Genomic DNA, 19450 nt, shown 5'->3' with positions numbered 1-19450 from the left:
ATTTTTAACTGCTATCTCCTATTAGTTGTCTGAGGTGTCAAAACAATCAGGTAAGGTTGTAGCATCCACAGGGAGCTTTTCCAAATCACACAATGTCTGCATGAAGGAGGACCAGGAAGGCAGGTTATTCACACACCTTCATTATTTGTTACAAATCTTCTCAAATGATTATACATATTCTGCAGTAACAGCATTTTCTCTAGGTTCTATTAGCTCAGATGTAGTTCATTAATACTGAGTAGGTTTAATGAAGGTTCTTTATTTTCCTCTCTCACTTCCCTCATGGTCCCCATTCGTCTTAGCTGTCCCTGGCCTCTAAGCACTCCATCCCAAACCTGGGCCAGGTTGGTAGGGTCTCTCAATTTAAAATGTCTCTGTGGAAGTTTAAAAGGTTAAGTGAAGAACTTCCACACAAATCCATCCTGATGTCTAATGACCCCTATGTGTCATCTCTTTTTTTAGTCTGGCCTGAGACCTTTCTGACATAGTGCATTTCCCTAAGAGAACTAGGATATTACTGATTCTTGTTATGGGAAATAACTATCCCTCAAAGATGTAGGAATCATTCTCAGCCTTGTTGTCTGAGTTAGGATACAAATTCTACTGAAAATTAAACTCTATTTATAGAACTGACAGAAAAGCCACTCTGCACTTAGAAATAGAGAGGAAGAATGGGGAGGCAGAAAGCACACACTGATTTTGACAGTTTTATCTTCTATGGGAAGAATAGCATGTGAAGTCCCTCAAATCTCCTGCTCATGTCATTGTCTTACTTTGGGTTCTCCCCAAAGCAGACCTTGAGACAACTATTTGGGAGACAGAGTTTACTTGGGCTTGGTCCCAGGAAGCATAGTGAAAGAGAGGGGAAGTCAATGAGGAAAGGGAGGGAAATGAATAAAGGATGTGTTAAGTTCTATGAGCAACCAGGGTTCAATCCCTGTTGAGACCTTTTGAGAAAGTATAAAACACACCTCCGAGCTGTCCCACTGAGGGGTGAGGAATCTCGGTTACTGATGCACTAAGTCCCATTGATCTTTGTTTGAAGGTCCTTCCTGGGGTAAGTTCCTGGCATTTCCAGCCGAACCCACAAACAGACCAAGCACACTTCTGAGGTCAGAGAGTGATCACTGCAGATAAATGCAGGAAGCTGTCAGTCTGCATGAGAATCACCTGCAGATGACCCCCAGGGCAGGCTAAGGCCATATAGGTGGGACATTGACAGTGTCTGATAGAGCTGTCCTCCCAAACTGGATTCGAATCCTGGAATCCATGCCCCTGCCCCATTACCCAGATCTATCTAGGTTTTTGGGTTTTCCTGTCCTGGAGAAAGGCCTTGTATACTCTGGCCAGATAGAATGCAAGAAAAGCAGTAACAGCAAGGCACTACCCTGTCCCCAGATATACCCTATAGACACCCAGCCCTTTGTCATCACTGCCTATTACATCCTCCTCCCTCCCATGGCACACAGGGAGGCATATTTCTGCTTACTTTTAGGAAGAACTTTCTAGCTATTAGAGGTGTCCAACTGTGGCTGCCTCTGTAGACTCTTAACACCTTGTCACTCATTCAAATATTTACGGAGAGCGGGCCAGGCTCTGCGGTGGGGGCTGTAGGAAATCAAAGAGGAATAAGATAGGATTCCTGCCCATCCGCCCCCTGCCCACAGGGGCTCACAGCTGAGACTTAAGACAAGTCCTCAAATAACTAATTCAAGGCAAAATGAAGCAAGTGCTTCCACAGAGGTAGAAGCGACTGCCTGTAGGGATTCAGAGGGAAGGGATCTGAACCCCTGGCAGGGCTGTTGGGAAGAGGCTCCCCACATGAAAGAGGATGGGGAGGCTGGCAGTCCTCCACGGTCCCCTTCAACCTCTAAGCCTGTGATCATAGATTAAAACTAAAAGCAAATAAACAAAAAAAGACCACAGCTTACAGTTCACATTCTAGACTAGCACAGTAAATGCTTTTTTTGTTTCCTTATCAGCAGGCGGAGAAATGTCTTGCTAAAACTAACAAATAATTATGCCTCACAAAAGAAGTAGAGGCAGTATCCCTCGTAATAGAGGGATAAATATAATGTTGACTTATGAATTTGCTCATTGTTTGTCTCTATAGCCCCTTTTCAGAATATGAAACACTTCAGGCAAGTCACATTGCCCAAGTTCATCATCTTCTCCTTCATTTTCCTTTGCCCCAGAACCTGAGAGAAATGGGCAGATAGATTTTAAACTGCAGTTGTCCCTGGGTGGGTACAAGGACAGCCACACAACAAATGAGAAGGCAGTAATGGCAAGGAAGGTCTCCAATGACTTAAAAGGAAAGAATGAGGTTAAAGATTTGGATTAGGAGTCTGAATAAATAGGAGTGCTTACTCATTAAGCATAAACAACTTTTCATGGCCTTTGGTCAATCCGTTTGTGTGGTTCTTCTGGGTGACTGTTTATGCCCCTATTAGGAACATTTGGAAGTTATGTTTGTCCTTGGGACATGGCCAAGAGGAACGGATATTTGGCTCTTTACAGCCTTCCCATTTCCTACCAGCTGCCCCCCTCCACTCTCTTCCATCTGCCTGGCTCTCCCATTCTTCCCTGCCAGCCTTCAATGCCTTTCCACCTGCAGAGCTGCCCATTAGTCAAGGGCATTAAAGTCACTGGGCCAGGAATCAAGAGCCATGAGTTTTGGTCCCAGCTCTGGCATTCACTTAAGATGTGACTTGACTTCTCTGTGCCTCAGTTTCCTCATCTGTGAGGGAGTTGACCTAATGATCGCAGACATTCCATTTCTGAGTAAGTAATGTCAGTTCCAGGAGACCAGGAGCATAGTGCTGCCTACTCCAGAGGTATATGTAGCCCAGGCCTGCTGTCCATGTCTCAGCACCTCATGCTGGCTCTGCTCACTGCCCAGTAGTGTGAGGACCAAGACTGGAGCTGGACCCCTGAGTCCTTCAGCTTCTAGGTGACCAAGGGCTAGAGGCCCTTCTCCCCCTCTCCTCTTTAGCCCCTTCCCCTCAGCTGAGATGCTCAGACTAACCAGTTTCCCTGGCCAGAAGGTAATAACTTGACTAATAATTCTAGCTTGATATGTATCTTCTTAAATTATTTCCTCAAAACTGATTTATTAAATTTAAACCCCCATATATGCAGTCTGTTGTTATTAAATTATTATCATTATCCAAAGTATGGCACAGCCCAAGGTATAGACACAATCTACCCTGCAGAAGGCAATGCACCTGCAGCATGGTCCGTTGCATCATCTACCTCATCTTACCTCCCCCCAAATCCTTTCCTCCCATCATTTTGGTCATAAACAGGAAAAATAACTAAATTCCAAAAAAATCTCGATAACTTAAAAACCTTGTATATTGACACCCTGCCCTCACTTTTGTTACCCACAAAATTCTTTTTTTCATTCCTGCAGTCATTAACTGGAGATCACAGGATGGACAGCCCCTTCTTCTGAGGCCTTGTCCCGTGCTGTGATTAACTGAAATCGATGAAGCAGAGTCACTGTCCTGAAAGAACTGCTTGGCAGAATCTTGATCAAAGTTTTCAGCCCTGCCAAAAGGGCTCCCAGTTCCAACCTGATTCCTGGCTTACGCCTACTGGCTACAAAAACAAGATAATGATAGCTTTCCATTAAAAACCTTAGCTAAATTTTCTCTTTGTGATTTCTTATGTGGTATACTGAAAGAGATACTGGTTTTTCTAGACATAATCATTTGATGCAAGTTATCATTTTGGTAACCTTAAGCTATGTGTCAGGGGCTGATTATAAGAGAAGATCATTGCCAAGGGAAGGTATTATTTGAATCCCATTCATTTCACTCCTAAAAGCAGAGGTGAACTTTACACTTCTGTGGTCATAGGTCCCCACTCTGAATTAGACACACTCTCTGTGGATTACATGAGATAACATAAAGCATCCGGCCAGATGCCTGGCACAAAACCAATAGTGCAAAGAATGTCCTATCTTTTCCCTCATTCAGTTCCAGGAGATTGGCATTAACTCCAAAAGTTAGGTGCATACCAAATCAAAGTATTAGTAAAAAGTACAACAAAAAGAAAAATCTATCAATGATTCCAACAAGAAGCAAAATAAGCGAAGTCTCATTGTCTTTCACAGAGAGCACAACACAAGGTTCCTACTATTCCCTCCTATAGCTGTTAATGCTGCCCTAGCCACTTACCAGGCTATGCCCTACATGCCACAAATCCTCTGCTGCAGACACTATTCCCCTAGGAGTTAAAGGTCCGGAGCCCAGAATTGTCTATAAGTTTTTCCTTGACCCAGAGAGATCAGAGGATTCAGAATCAGCCAATAAGGTGCTTTCTGAGCCATGCTATTTCAATACAATGTCCTTCCATACCTTAAGGTGGAAAAATAGGGTCTTTATCTCTTGAGATAGTCTTCTTGGGGTGCCTCAACCACCCTGGCATGTGATAGCCACATCCAGAGCACTCAGAAGTGGGGCCATCTTGTCCTCATACAAGGAAACAGATCCTTCTCCTTATTACAAACTGTATTACAAAAGGTGACAGAAGCCTCCTCCCCATGCTAGGTGTTGGGGTTCTTCACTTTGTGGTCTATGGGCAACGTGACTTGTCTTCAGCTCGAGAGAGGCAGAGGAAGCTCATCAAAGAGCTGTTTCACCTCTGCAAGGAACAAGTCCTGAGCACAGGGTTCTCAATTCCTTTCCAGTTAATGAGGCTACAGCTTTTTAATCATTATTATGAAAATGAAAGGTGTGATCACCTGTCAGATCATCACAGGGCAAGGTATAACCACCACTTAGGGGACACTTTCCCTAAAGGGGCCCTGTCCTCTCGACAAGCTCTTGAGACCTTGACTTTCCAAATCAAAAAGTCAAGGGAGGGAGGCCATGCAAACAACTAGCTGAGAGCCATGGTACTCAGCAAAATCACTCAGTTCAAATGAAAATCAAATGCTCAATCAAAAAGCTAATACAAAATATAAGCAGTATTGCCTCAACTGAGAAAACATTATACATACAACGGAAGCACACCCAAATACTACCAGTTATTGAATGCTTATTACTATTAATATTATTGAGATGGAGTCTTGCTCTGTTGCCCAAGCTGGAGTGCAGTAGCACAATCTTGGCTCATTGCAACCTCCACCTCCCGGGTTCAAGCAATTGTCCTGCCTCAGCCTACTGAGTAGCTGCAATTATAGGCGCATGTTACCATGCCTGGCTAATTTTTTGTATTTTTAGTAGAGACGGGGTTTTGCCATGTTGGCCAGGCTGGTCTCGAACTCCTGACCTCAAGTGATCCGCCCGCCTTGGCTTCCCAAAGTGCTGGGATTACAGGTGTGAGCCACTGTGCCTGGCCTGAATACTTATTTTGTACCAGGTATACATGATGGTGGGAACTTTTCTTTAGGGTCTTTGTCTCATCTCTATTCTCTTATGTATAGAAAAGTTAAAAAACATTTTGGTATATACATTTTATATATATAATTTATATATAATATAAATAATCAGGGAGAAAAGGGTTATTAAAACTATACAGAGGAGACTCTCTCTCCCCACTGAAGTTAATAATCAAAATATCAGATGTCAAAACACCTGATGGAGCTAGGGAACTTATGTTCAACCTCCTACTTTTATCAATTCATTCTTTTTATTGAGGTGCAAAGGTTGTTGGTTTCTAGTTTCTTTCTCCCCCACTATAAATAATGCTAGGGGTTTACTGGTATTTTTAACTTTAATAGATTTGGTTTTTTAAATTTCCTTTTTCTTATAGATGGAGTCTAGCTATGTTGCTGAGGCTGAACTCCAACTCCTCAGCTCAAGCAATCCTGTCTCCTCAGCCTCCCAAACTACTGGGATTATAGGCATTTGGTATTTTTCATTTTAATTTTTAAAATTATTTTAGTATCTCTTTAATACATTTAGCTGGGTTGCATGCCATCAAAGCTGAAATTACTCAAATGTCCCCATCTCTTTTGACTTCAGCAAAAAATATAGATATTTTTTGTACAATTTACATATAGTAGAATAAGCAGGTTTTAATGACCAAAACTGCTTTCCTAAAGACAAGAATATAAAACCACTTTATTTAAAGTTTTTAGAAGCCAAGTTCATGCAACAATCTCATTTTACAGATAAGAAATAAAAAAAGGAACCCAGCTATTGCTTGTATCTACCTAATGTGTGTGGTATCAGTCAAGCGACACGTTCAAAGAAAGAGGAAGAATGAGACTAGAGCCCCAGCATCTTGATTTCCTCTCTACATGGCCCCTCTGCTTATTGCTCCCTTTTTCTTGTGCCCTGCAGCTTATATTAAGTTTTTATTTCGTCAACCTCAAAGCCATGAGGAATAGTATTTGTAGATTTTCCAATACAGTTTTCAGAGACCTTGTGAGTAACATTCAGTATCAGTAAGAAAATAGATTGTGCCAAAGCCATGGAAAAAGCTCAGCCTCATCTGCTTTCTCCAGCTTAATAACACCATATGTATTACTTATATCTTTGCCAGTACAAAACTCACTTTGGGTCCTAAAGCTGTTAAATCATTAGTTTATGATTAATTAGTTCAACATTACCATGTAAACCTGCTGATTCCACCTCGAAACATATGGACACTGGGATAGTAACATCTGGAATAAGAACTGTCCATGCTTGAAACTATACTACAATAGCTATGAGATGTGATGAGTTCTAAAGGAAACCTCCAACTTCTGCCTCCCATGAACCACAGGGTGCCCTCTGGGGGGCCAAATGGGGCAGCTGATTGATGACTATCTGATCAGGTCTGGCCAAACAGTAGGCCAAACCATGTGGAGGCCATCTGTCACTGCCGGATGGAGAGGAACAGGAATAGCCCCGGTGCTCAGCAAAGATAACATTGGCTCACGAGTCCTGTCCCTCTGGCCTGGCTTGCCATAGCAATGTTTCCTCCAGCAATTGCTTTACAAACCATTAAGCAGCCATGAAAACAAGCGCCTGGCCATATGTCCAAAGGCCACAGGAAACCCAAGAACTGGTTTAAGAAAAAAGAGAAACTCATCTCTCTCTCCTTTCTCAGCTCTGAGTAAACCTCCCTGGGCAGGGTAAGTGTTTTTGTATGAGGCATCATTGCAAAATTGAAATGGTAGGGAATGACGGGTACAGCTGGAATCAGATTCAGGGACACCTAGTGAGGCAAGTGATCAGGAAAAATGCAGCTTTTCTGGGTTAGGATGTAGTAACTTTAGGCTACCTTTAAGGTTGAAATTAGAGCCTCTAAGACTTCCAGGAAATATATTTATCAGCATTTTATCCCCAACTGCCCCCCACCGCCAGCCCCCGCTTTTTTTTAAAATAAGGCCTGGCTACTCAGAGCTTGATCTGTGACACTGGCTTCACCCAGCAGCTTGTCAGAAATACAGTATTTCAGGCCCTTCCCCAACTTTCCGAATCAGAATCTGCATTTTAACAAGATTGTCCCAGGTGATAGGCATGCACATTAATGTTTGAGAATCTCTGTAGTTAGGAGCTGAGGAGCTTCCCCGAACAAGAACTATTTCTTCTAGCACGCCTGATCTTACAACAATAGCTGAACATTTGCAAACATAACATCATGCCAAATGTGCTTAAAATGTACAAACACATTTCACCCTTATGCCATCCCTGACAAAGTCACTATCATTATTCCCTATTTACAGATGAGGTGGTAAGGTTCTGAAAAATTTAAATAACCTGCCTAGGATCACAGTACTAAGAAGGAAGTACAGAGCTACAGTTAGCACCTACTGTCCCAGCTGTTTTACTTTGCCATACATGCAACAGCTGGGGCACTTCCCTCTCCCTTGAGGGAAGACGATGAGAAATTTCTACTGAAGATCTAAAAATCACAGCCCAGAGAAAAAGAGCCTCTGGAGAGAGAACTCAGTAAGCGTGTTTTCATCTCTGAAGCTTTCCCATTGGGCCCTTGATGTGCTCTTGGATTTTCCAGAATAGCCTAGCTCCAGAATGGGCAGGAGCCTGGTAGGTGGAATTCTCTTGCCCCCTCCTGCCTTGGAGCAATAATCTCTACCTGTAAATCCGAAGCCAGCTGCCCTGAGGAACAGGTCGTTGTCTCCATAGAACCGCGAGGAAGTTCAAAATTAAGGCAACTCTTTGTTTTCATCAATATCTTGCCTTATAGCTGGAGTCTTAAATATGTCATCCTATATGTTTATTCATCCATTCATTAATTCAACAATACAAGACATTGTGCAAGCAAGGTACAAGACAGACAAAATTCCTATGTTCTCAGAGCTTATCTTTTAGTAGAAGAGTCAGACAATAAATTAATAAATATTTACTATATGTTTATCTCAGTGTTACATAAAATATGCCTGGGAAAAGGATAGCATGTGATGGGGCTGGAGAGTGCTACATAAGATAGAGAAGCTGGGGCAGGGTGACCCCTGAGCTTGGCCCTGAATGAAGTAAGAGAGTGAGCCATGTGGCTACCTGCAGGAAGAGGAGCAGCAGGGGCAAAGGCCGTGAGGCAGGAATGTCTTTGGTGGGTCAAGAAACAGCAAGAATCTCAGGATGACCGGGACAAATGAACAAGTTGTAGAGGCTGAGATGTGAAAAGTAAGTGGGGTTCAGTCTATTGGAGCCCAGTAAGCCATGGTAAGGGACTTTGGCTTTCATCATGAGGAAGGGAAGACATAAAGGTATTTTAAGCAGAAGAGTGGCAAGATGTAATGGACCTCACCTTTAGGCAGGATCACTCAGGCCGTGGGTTGAGAATGGACTGCTGGGGAGCAAAGGTGGAGCCAGAGAGACCAGGTAGGAGCTACTGCAGCAGTCCAGGCAGGAGCTGATGTCAGCTTGGATTGGGGGGTAACCATGGAGGTGGCAATAAGAGGGCAGATTCTGGATATATTTTTAGATTAGAGCTGAAAGGACTTGCAGAAGACAGTCCTTTAGCTTTTCCTTATTTCCGGGCCTCTGGTTGTGTAAGAAACTGTGACTTCTGCTTTTTGTGCTGCTCCCTTCCCATCTGCCCGTCTGGTCCTGACCTCTCACACCTCTTCAGTTACCTGACTTGCAAACATTTCACCTGTAATGTCTGCAATCAGTCTCTGTCCTTCATCTGGTACTCCTAGCTGGCTACCATGCTGTCCCCAAATGGCACTGTCACTGCTTATTATCGACACTTCATATTTGTGTTCTGCTTTACAGTTCAAGACTTCTCATGTACATATGTCATCTGACATACTAGGTTTCACTGACCATTTCATGCCTTTCATTCAACTCCAGGAGACCACAAAGAAAGGCATAAGTCAGCTTTGGCTGAATTTCAGACAAATTAACTGCTTAGCAAATGCAGACCTGACGGAGAACAAGTAGTGGCCATAGATGAGTATGTGTAAGTGTGTGGGTCAACTGAGCTACAGGTTTCAGGGGGCAAACACCAAGAGGACACAGCAAATAGCCTGGGTTAAGGAACATGCTGACAAAGGACCTCAGAGAGCAGTGGACGGAAGTCAGAAAAGAAGGTCCCAGGATTGTGGGTACAGAACCAGGAAGGAGAAAAGGAGGGAGATCTGGGGTCTGAAGGGGATAAGCAATAAAGAGAGATGGTTGAGCCAGGCATTGCCAACCATGAGTCAGAAACCTGAGTCATCAGCCAAGCCCTGCTGGTCAGCTCAGAGGAGCCTTGCAGAAGGGACCCAGGACATGTGTGCACTAGAGCAAAACTGAGAAGGCTGCCTAAGCCAAGGAGCTTCCCTGTGCTTCCTGTTTGAATAGGAACCAATCCCCAAACATGGCTGATTAGAGATGGGGGGTAAAAGCAAATGGAACATCTGGAAAGGCTGGGATGGGGAGCAAGGAGTAGGGATTAAAACACAGGCACTCTTTCTCCCTGAAGACTCTTGAGGTTGGAGAAATGTCCTCATCTTCTCCTGTAGTTTAGATACTTGACTCTCCAAACCTCATGTTGAAATGTGATCTCCAATGTTGGAGGTAGGGCCTAGTGGGACTTGTTTGGGTCAGGGGGACAGATCCCTTATGAATAGCTCCTCCTTAAGGTAATGAGTGTGTTCTCACTCTGTTAGTTCCCACAAAAGCTGGTTGTTAAAAGAACCTGGGCTGGGCATGGTGGCTCACATCTGTAATTCCAACACTTTGGGAGGCCAAGGTGGATCACTTGAGGCCAGGAGTTTGAGACCAACCTGGGCAACATAGTGAGACCCTGTATCTACAAAAAATTAAAAAATTAGCCAGCATGGTGGCATACACCTGTAGTCCCAGCTACTTGAGAGGCTGAGGCAGGAGGATTGCTTGAGCCCTGGAGGTTGAGGCTGCAGTAAGCCACAATCCCGCCACTGCATGCCAGCCTAGGAGACAGAACCAGACCCTGTCTTCTCTCATGCCATGTGACCTCTACATGCCAGTGCCTTTCATCTTCCTGTATGAGTGGAAGAAATCTAAGGCCCTCACCAGAAGCAGATGCTGGCACCATGCTCCTTGTATGACCTGTAGAACTGTGAGCCAGACAAACCTCTTTATAAATTACCCAGACTCAGGTATTCTTTTTTTTTTTTTTTAATACTTTAAGTTCTAGGGTATATGTGCACAACGTGCGGGTTTGTTACATATGTATACATGTGCCATGTTGGTGTGCTGCACCCATTAACTCGTCCTTTACATTAGGTATATCTCCTAATGCTATCCCTCCCCCCTCCCCCCACCCCACGGCAGGCCCCGGTGTGTGATGTTCCCCAACCTATGTCCAAGTGTTCTCATTGTTCAATTCCCACCTATGAATGAGAACATGCGGTGTTTGGTTTTCTGTCCTTGCGATAGTTTGCTCAGAATGATGGTTTCCAGCTTCAACCATGTCCCTATAAAGGAATGAACTCATCCTTTCTTATGGCTGCGTAGTATTCCATGGTGTATATGTGCCACATTTTCTTAATCCAGTCTATCATTGATGGACATTTGGGTTGGTTCCAAGTCTTTGCTAATGAATAGTGCTGCAATAAACATACGTGTGCATGTGTCTTTATAGTAGCATGATTTATAATCCTTTGGGTATTCTAGTTCAACCACTGTGGAAGACAGAGTGGCAATTCCTCAAGGATCTAGAAATAGAAATACCATTTGACCCAGCCATCCTATGACTCAGGTATTCTCTTATAGCAACACAAATGAACTGACACCCTCCAAGTCCACAGGCTAATTGTTTGATAACTTTATAGAGTTTGACCTCAGGGCTAATGTCAATTGGCTTATTTCCTTCACCCTGAACCAGTAGTGATTTTCAACTTGGTTCTCAGCCTGGTACAGATTTCCTGAGTCACCACAGTACGGTTAAATCAGAATCTAGAGTGGAACCCATATGTGGTATTTTTGGCATTTTTAAAAAGCTTCCCAGGTGACTCCAGCGGGCAGTCAGAGTGCAGGACTGCACCTTAGAGACAAGCACTAGCTTCACCAGAGTTGAGTTCAAAGCACACCCTTCTCTCCTTTGGGTCTAGTTTAATGCTGACAATGGTGCCAAGAGCAAGGGTCATAAATTAATCCTGAGAAGATCAGAAAATAAAATCTAATGCTCCTACTGAGTCAGAAGAAAAGGGAAATTCCATCCACCAGGCTGTCTGTGGAGATACAAACACTGTATCCTGTTCAACTTGATTGATAAGAACAGGTCTGGCTGGGTATACATGCAGTACTATGCAATCACAGGTTCCCTAAAGGCCTGCCTTAGGAACCCCAGTGTTAACAGCGACCACTGGATCATATTTATTTTTGTCAGGGGGTGGGGGTTTGCTTTTTAGTGGCTTTGCTTCTGTCTTTAGGATGACAATCCCAGAAACAAAGATGTTTGGGATCAGTGGAACTTGAAAGATCATGCAGTCTGGTAGTTCCTGGATGTTAGTGTGTATCGCCTGGGGACACTGTAAGCATGTCCATCCCTGAAGAAAATCAAGTGCTCTCATTCACCTTCTAATTGGTGGTTGTTCAGCTTCTGCTGGAGCCATGCCTCATTGGGCTTCCTCAAAAATAAAGGCCCTACCTTCCTAGTTCTGCATCCTTGATGCTCAAATAGTGTTCAGGGTTGGTGTCAGACATTGTGACATGCTTAACAACATAATTCATTTAACAAGTATTTATTTAGGCACCTACTAACTGCCAGGCATTGTTATAGTTCCTTCAGATACAGCTGTGAATAAAACAGATAAAGCTCTGCCTTTAGGAGTTTATACTCTAGTGGGCAAAATTCTCTTTGCGTTAGGTACATGAATTTGGGAATGACTAAGTTTCAAGCTCCTTGAAGATAGCTTTGTGTCTCATGAATCTTGCTGTTCTTAGTGTTTAGTAAAAGACACAGACAGCAAAAGTTTGTTGAATGCACAAATGAGTGAATGCTGAGTGGTACACACAGATCCCCCTACTTCAGCTTCCCTAACACCACCAGGGTTGGTGTCCACACTCTGTCATGGCCATTCCCTTTAATGTTTAGGAAGGTTATATTTTCAAGCAAGTAAAAACCCACTTGCAAAATACTCACTCTTCAGTTGTCTTCTTTTCTTTTTTTTCAACATACCATACAATTTGTCCATTTAAAGTGTATAATTCAGGCCGGGCATGGTGGCTCACGCCTGTAATTCCAGCATTTTGGGAGGCCAAGGCAGGTGGATCATCTGAGGTCAGGAGTTCAAGACCAGCCTGGCCAACATGGCGAAACCCCATCTCTACTAAAAATACAAAAATTAGCCAGGCATGGTGGTGGGCGCCTGTAATCCCAGCCGCTCAGGAGGCTGAGGCATAAGAATCACTTGAAACCGGAAGGCAGAGGTTGCATGAGCCGAGATCGCCCCACTGCACTCCGGCCTGGGCAACAAGAGTGAAATTCTGTCTAAATGAAATGAAATGGAATGAAATAAAATAAAAAGTGCATAATTTAATGGTTTTTAGTATATTAGTATTTAGTATATAGATATGTACAACCAACATCACAATCAATTTTAGAACATTTTCATTGTCTCAAAAAGAAACTCTGTACCTATTAGATATAACTCTCGTACACCCCTTCCATTCTAACTCTAAGCAACAACTAATCTACTTTCTGTCTTTAAAGGTTTGCCTATTCTGGACTTTTCAAATAAATGAAACCAAATAATAAGTGGTATTTGGTTACTAGCTTCTTTCACTCAGCAAAATGTTTTCAAGGTCCATCCATGTTGTAACACATATCAGCATGTCATTCCTTTTCATGGCCAAATAAATATAATTCCATTATATGAAGATACTACATTTTGTCTATCCATTCATCAGTTTATGGAAACTTGGGTAGTTTCCACCTTTTGATTATTATAAATAAAGTTGCTGCAAACATTTGTGTACAATGTATGGACATTTTATGTAGACATATGTTTACATATCTCTTGAGTATATACCTAAGAATTAAATTACTAGGTAATATGGCAACTCTATGTTTAACTATTTGAGGAACTGTCAGACTGTATTCCAAAGTAGTTATATCATTTTACACTCCTGTAGCCATGTGTGAGCATTCTGACTTCTCCACATCCTTGCTAACATTTGTTATTATCAGAGTTTTTCTTTTCTTTTTTTTTTTTGGAATCTTGCTCTGTTGCCCAGGCTGGAGTGCAGAGTGGTGCAATCTTGGCTCACTGTAACCTCTGCCTCCTGAGTTCAAGCGATTCTCCTGCTTCGCCCTCCCCAGTAGCTGGGACTACAGGCATGGCCCACCACGCCCAGTTAGTTTTTTACATATTTTTAGTAGAGATCAGGTTTTGCCATGTTGGCCAGGCTGGTCTCGAACTCCTGACCTCTGGTGATCCACCTGCCTCAGCCTCCCAAAGTGCTGGGATTATAGGTGTGAGCCACCGCGCCTGTCCAGATAATTTTTGATTATAATAATTTTGATTATAATAATTTTTGATTATAGCCAATCTAGTGCATTCTAGTGGGTAAGAAGTAGTATCTCATTGTGGTTTTGATTTACATTTCCCTGATGACTAATTATGTCAAGCATCTTTTCATGTGCTTATGCCCATTTGTATATATCATTGAAGAAATGTCTATTTAAATCCTTTGCACATTTTAATTGGGTTGTCTTTTTATTGTTGAATTGTAAGAGTTCTTTATAGATTGCAGATATAACTCCCTTATCAGATAAATGATTTGCAAATATTTTCTCCCATTTTGTGGTTTTTCTTTTCATTTCTTGACTGTCATTTTTGATGCACAAAATTTTTTGTTTTGATGATGTCCAACTTACCCATTTTTAATTTAGTGTAAGGTAAGGGTCCAACATCATTCTTTTGCTTACGACTATCCAGTTGTCCCAGCACCATTTGCTGAAAAGACAGTTCTTTCCCCATAAAATGATATTGGCACTCTTGTCCAAAATATGTTGACCACAGACACATGGGTTTATTTATGAACTCATAATTCTATTCCATTGATCTATATGTCTATCCTTATGCCAGTATCACATTGTCTTAATTATTTTTGCTTTGTGTTAAGTTTTGAAATTGGATAGTATGAGTCTTCCAACTTTGTTCTCTTTCAACATTATTTTGGCTATTCTGCATCTCCTAAAATTCCACATGAATTTTAGAATCAGTTTGTCAATTTCTACAAAGAATCCAGTTGGGATTCTGATAGAGATATACTGGATTTATAGATCAACGATTTGAGGAGTATTGCCATCCTAACAATATTAAGTCTTCTAATCAATGAACATGAGATTTTTTTCATTTATTTGTATCTTTATCTTTAGTAACTTTTTGCGTTCTTTTAAAATGCACTTAAGAATCTGTTATTAATATAGGCACTTGGCTATTCTTCTGATTGCTGTTTGCATAATACATGTTTTTCTATCCTTTTACTTTCCATCTATTTATATCTTTGAATCCAAAATGTGCCTCCTGTATACAGCAGTTAGATTGGGTCTTATATTTTTTAAAAATGTTTTTTGACAGTGTTACTAACTGGATCTTGGTTTTTAAATGCAGTCTGACAATTTCTACCTTTGATTGGATTATTGAATCCTTTCACTTTTAATGTCATTATTAATAGAGTTTATGTCTGCCATTTGACTTTTTTCTATATGTTATATGTCTTTTTCATACTTCTATTACCCCGTACTGCTTTTTTTGCATAAGTATTTTGTAGTGTAGCATCTTGATATCTTTACTGATTGATATTTTTTCACTATATTTTGGGAGTTATTTTCCTAGCTATTGTTCTAGGGCTTACTATATACACCTTAACTTATCAGAATCAGCTTCTACTGTACGTTAACTTAATTCCAGTGAGACATAAACATGTTACTCCTATAGAGCTTTATTCCCTTTCCTCACATTTTGTCATATTTTATACATATTACATTTATAAATGTTACAAACCAAACATTACATTGTTATAAGTATCACTTTCTGTAATTTTATGTCTTTTATAGAAGCTGAGACAAAAAAGGAGGACTACTATATGTTTATAGCTTTTTTCATATTAGTCTTATTCATCATTTCTGAATCACTGTATTTGTTCCTGTGGATTCAAGTTATCATCTGGAATAATTTCCTTAGTCTAATACAAATTAGCTCCTATCAACCTCCTTTGTGCTATCACTGGAAAACACATTACATTTTTATGTTATAGGCCCAACAATACATTATGTACATATTATTTTATATGATTGCTTTTGAAATCAATTAAGAGAAAAAAGGAGAAGAAATGTGTGTTTATGCTGTCTTTTATAGTCCCATAATTACCTTTATCAGTGCTCTTTGTCTTTTGGTGTAGATTCAAATTACCATCAAGGGTCATTTGCTTTTAGCTTGAAGAACTTTATTATTTCTTATAAGGTGCATCTGCTAGAAACAAATTTTCTCAGTTTTTGTTTATCTCAGAATAGTTTTATTTGACCTTGATTTTTGAATGATAGTTTTGTTGGATATAGTATTCTTGGTTAGCAGTTGTTTCCTTTGAGCACTTTTTAATATGTTGTCCTACTTCCTTTGGACCTCCATTGTTTCTGATGAGAAATCAGCTTTTAATCTTATTGAGGTTCCCTTGTAACAGAGAAGTCATTTTCCTCTTGCTATTTTTAAGGTTTTCCTTGTCTTTGGCTTTCAGTATTTTGCCATAATGTGTCTGCTTGTGGATCTTGTTGAATTTATCCTACTTGGAGTTTCTTGAGCATCCTGGCCATAAATATTTTAAAATAAATTTTGAAAGATTTCAGCCACTATTTCATTTAATAATTTAATAATTTTTTCTGTTTCTTCCTCTCTGTCCTCTCCTTATGGTACTGCCATTATGCATAGCAGTTGGTGCACTTAATGGTGTCTCATGTTTTTCTGAAGCTCTGTACATTTGTTTTCATTCTTTTTTCTCTCTGTTCTTCATATTGCATAATTTCTATTAGTTTATCTTCAAGATTGTTAATTCTGTTTTTTCTTGCCAGTTCAAATCTACATTAAGCCTCTCTAAAATATTTTTGTCTCAGTTATTGTATTTTTCAGCTCCATATTTCCTTTAAAAAAAAAGCCTCTCAGCCTGAGCAACATGGCAAAATCCCATATCTACAAAAAATAGAAAAATTAGCTAGGCATGGTGGCATGCACCTGAAGTTCCAGCTACTCAGGTGGCTGAGATGGGAGGACGGCTTGAGCCTGGGAGGTTGAGGCTGCAGTGAGCCATGATTGTCCCACTGCACTTCAGCCTGGGTGACAGAGCAAGACCCTATTTCAAAATAAATAATAATAATAATAATAATAATGTCTTTATCTTTACTGATATTCTGTGTTTGATGGGTACATTGTAATTATGTTTTCATTTAATTCTTCAACCATGGTTTGTTTTTTGCACATATCTATAATAGCAACTTTAAAATCTTTGTAAAATCTGACATCTGGTTGCTCTCACAGGTGATTTCTATTGACTGTTTTTTATTTTTTTTCTAGCGCATATTTTTAATCCTTTTTTTTCTGGTCATACTTTCCTGTTTCTTTGCATGTGTCATAAATTTTTGTTGAAAATTGGACATTTTAGGTCATATAGCAGCAACTTTAGGTACTGGTCTCCCACTTCTTTTGGAGCTTGTTGTTATTTGCTTATTTGTTTAGGGACTGACTGGATTATTGAAATCTATTCCCACTCCCCCGCAGCTCTACAGTGAGAAGCCTCCAATGTTGCTCCCGGGGGGAGTACAGCATTGGACAGGCTCACAGCCACCCTGCAATGACAGTGGCTTTGGCAGTGCTCTTATTTTCTTTCCCTGACCACATCCAGCTGGTACCAGATCTTGTACCAGGTCTGATTTTTCCTTGGTGTTGTCAATGGAATTTAATTCCATTAATTGCAAGCTGATTGCTCTATTGTTTTCAACAATGTACTGGGGCATAAGTGGTTCCACAGACATATGCAATTAAATTTGGGTCTCTTTGAAGAGATAGTTCCTGAAGTCAATGCTTGAAATTTGTTCTGGCCCCAGGAGATCTTTTTCCCTGATTCTCTCTGGCAAACTAACCTGCCTGAAATACAGCCTATGTTGCCAATGAATCTACCAATCTTCTAATTTGCTTTCACCAGAACCTCCCTAAGAGCATTTTTGGAAGTGGCTTAAACTTTTCCATCCTCTGTTGCACATGAAGTCAGTTCCTTTGGGGAAAGATTTAGAGTTCTTTTTTTACAGTTTGTTTCTACCCCAAGCAAAATCTCTGAGCTGCAGCTCTGGAGCTGGGGTTGGGGACAATTGTGTGCTTTCCTGAATGACACCCCCACTTTAGGAGCTGAATGCTCAGTGGAGTGAGATGAATAGCTTCAGGTCTTCTTGGCTTATCTCTCCCAACATGGAAATTCTGCCTAAGGGTGATTGGGGCCCTGGCACACATTGCACAGCCACTGTTCTAAGAATGAGGGCTGGGTTGAAGGGAGTCTCCATCTCCGGGGGACATTCACCCAGAACTTGGCTTCAGCAACAGGTAGTTTGGGGCAGGATAAGAAATATCCCACCTGGGAAGATACTCCTTCAACTGGGAACTAGGGTGGAGGGTAAAGGAACCCTGTGTTCTTGGTTGAAGCTTTCTGGAGTGGAGTTTCAAACTTACTGAGTTGGGAGGGGAAAAGAAGAGAGTGGGTCTTGGTTCAAATACCACAGGCTCACTGTTCTTATTGAATTTTAGTGTATGTTCTTGAATAAATGTTTTTCATTTGCTGTATGCATTTTGGACCATTTCCAACACTTTAAATGCTTGTTTTAAAATTTTTCACTAGTTTCAATGGATAACAGGTTTGCAGAGTTCTTCACACTGTCATGCTGGAAGTGAACTGTCCTTCAGAACGTATAATGTTTTCTTTTAGAAAGTGATTATTTAATACATATAGATCTTCATAGAAAAACAGTTTTCTGATTTAATGTGCATATAAATCACTTGGGGAACTTGTTTACAATCCTGGAGTCCTACTCCCAGAGATTATGATTTTCCAGAACTAGGGTGGTAATCAAAAAGAAATCTGCATGTTTAGCAAGCTCCCTATGTGATTCTTTGAGAAAAAATTATACTAAAAAGACTAATGCTTACTAGATAAGATTGAACTCTTCTCCATTTTTCTAAAACAAGTTCTATGTCTACTAAGGGGCTTTGCAGCTATGGCAGTGTCAAACACTGGCTACTTAAACATTACAATAGTGTATGTGTGTGTTTGTGTGTTTACATCAAAATCTAGAAATTCTGACATTCTAAAAAGTGCTGCCTGTTTGGAGATGGGAAGTGCCACAGAATCATGTTTTAGGGCTGCCAAGAATCAAAGATGATGCAGGGCTTGGGGCAAGGTTTCTCAGATTAGGGTTGGGAGATTAGAGTTGGGAGACCACCTGCCTGCCTCAGAATCTTGATTTTTCTCATACCAGATCTGATTTTTCCTTGGTGCTGTCACTTGTACCTTCTTCAAAACAAAGAGAGAACACACTGTAGTTTTTTTCCTGCAACTGGTCTGATTTGCACACCATCAAGTGGCAATATGTGCCTTTGGCGAGCAAATTAATGGGATTAAAACAGCTATCAAGCATGCTGCAGCAGAAAGGATTCCTCCCCGCCAGCTGCACATTGTTATCACTACTGTGAATCCTCACAGTCATAATAGAAAATGAATGTCATTTCATATTTTAAAACTCTAGACAGAAGCCATTAGCAATTTATTTTTCCCAAAGAACCAGCTAATTAAAATTGTAAATAAGATTGTGTTATGTTTGCATGTACTACTGCGAGTCTCATGAAGAACCAGAACATAGATGGTTAGATGGCTGTTCTGTGCATATTACCACCCAACTTCACTTCCATCTGTCCATACTCCCATCAGAGTAGAAGGCCACAATCAGGGGAAGGAAAATTTATGCAAAAGGCTTCCATAACAGAAGGCAGAATTAAAAAAGAGGAAGGCCCCAGAGAGCTCAGGAAAGCTGGTTG

The 19450-nt window shown here is 41.0% G+C and overlaps 1 protein-coding gene across 25 annotated transcripts in view; it reads right to left on the bottom strand.

The window, feature by feature from the left end:
* KALRN (kalirin RhoGEF kinase) overlaps positions 1–19450 on the bottom strand; it is a 700623-nt gene that overhangs the window by 406016 nt on the left and 275157 nt on the right. The window lies entirely within an intron of this gene.

Source organism: Pongo pygmaeus, chromosome 2 (genome assembly GCF_028885625.2).
Source record: "Pongo pygmaeus isolate AG05252 chromosome 2, NHGRI_mPonPyg2-v2.0_pri, whole genome shotgun sequence".
NCBI classification, from domain to species: domain Eukaryota; kingdom Metazoa; phylum Chordata; class Mammalia; order Primates; family Hominidae; genus Pongo; species Pongo pygmaeus.
This window is presented reverse-complemented; position numbering and strand designations above follow the sequence as displayed.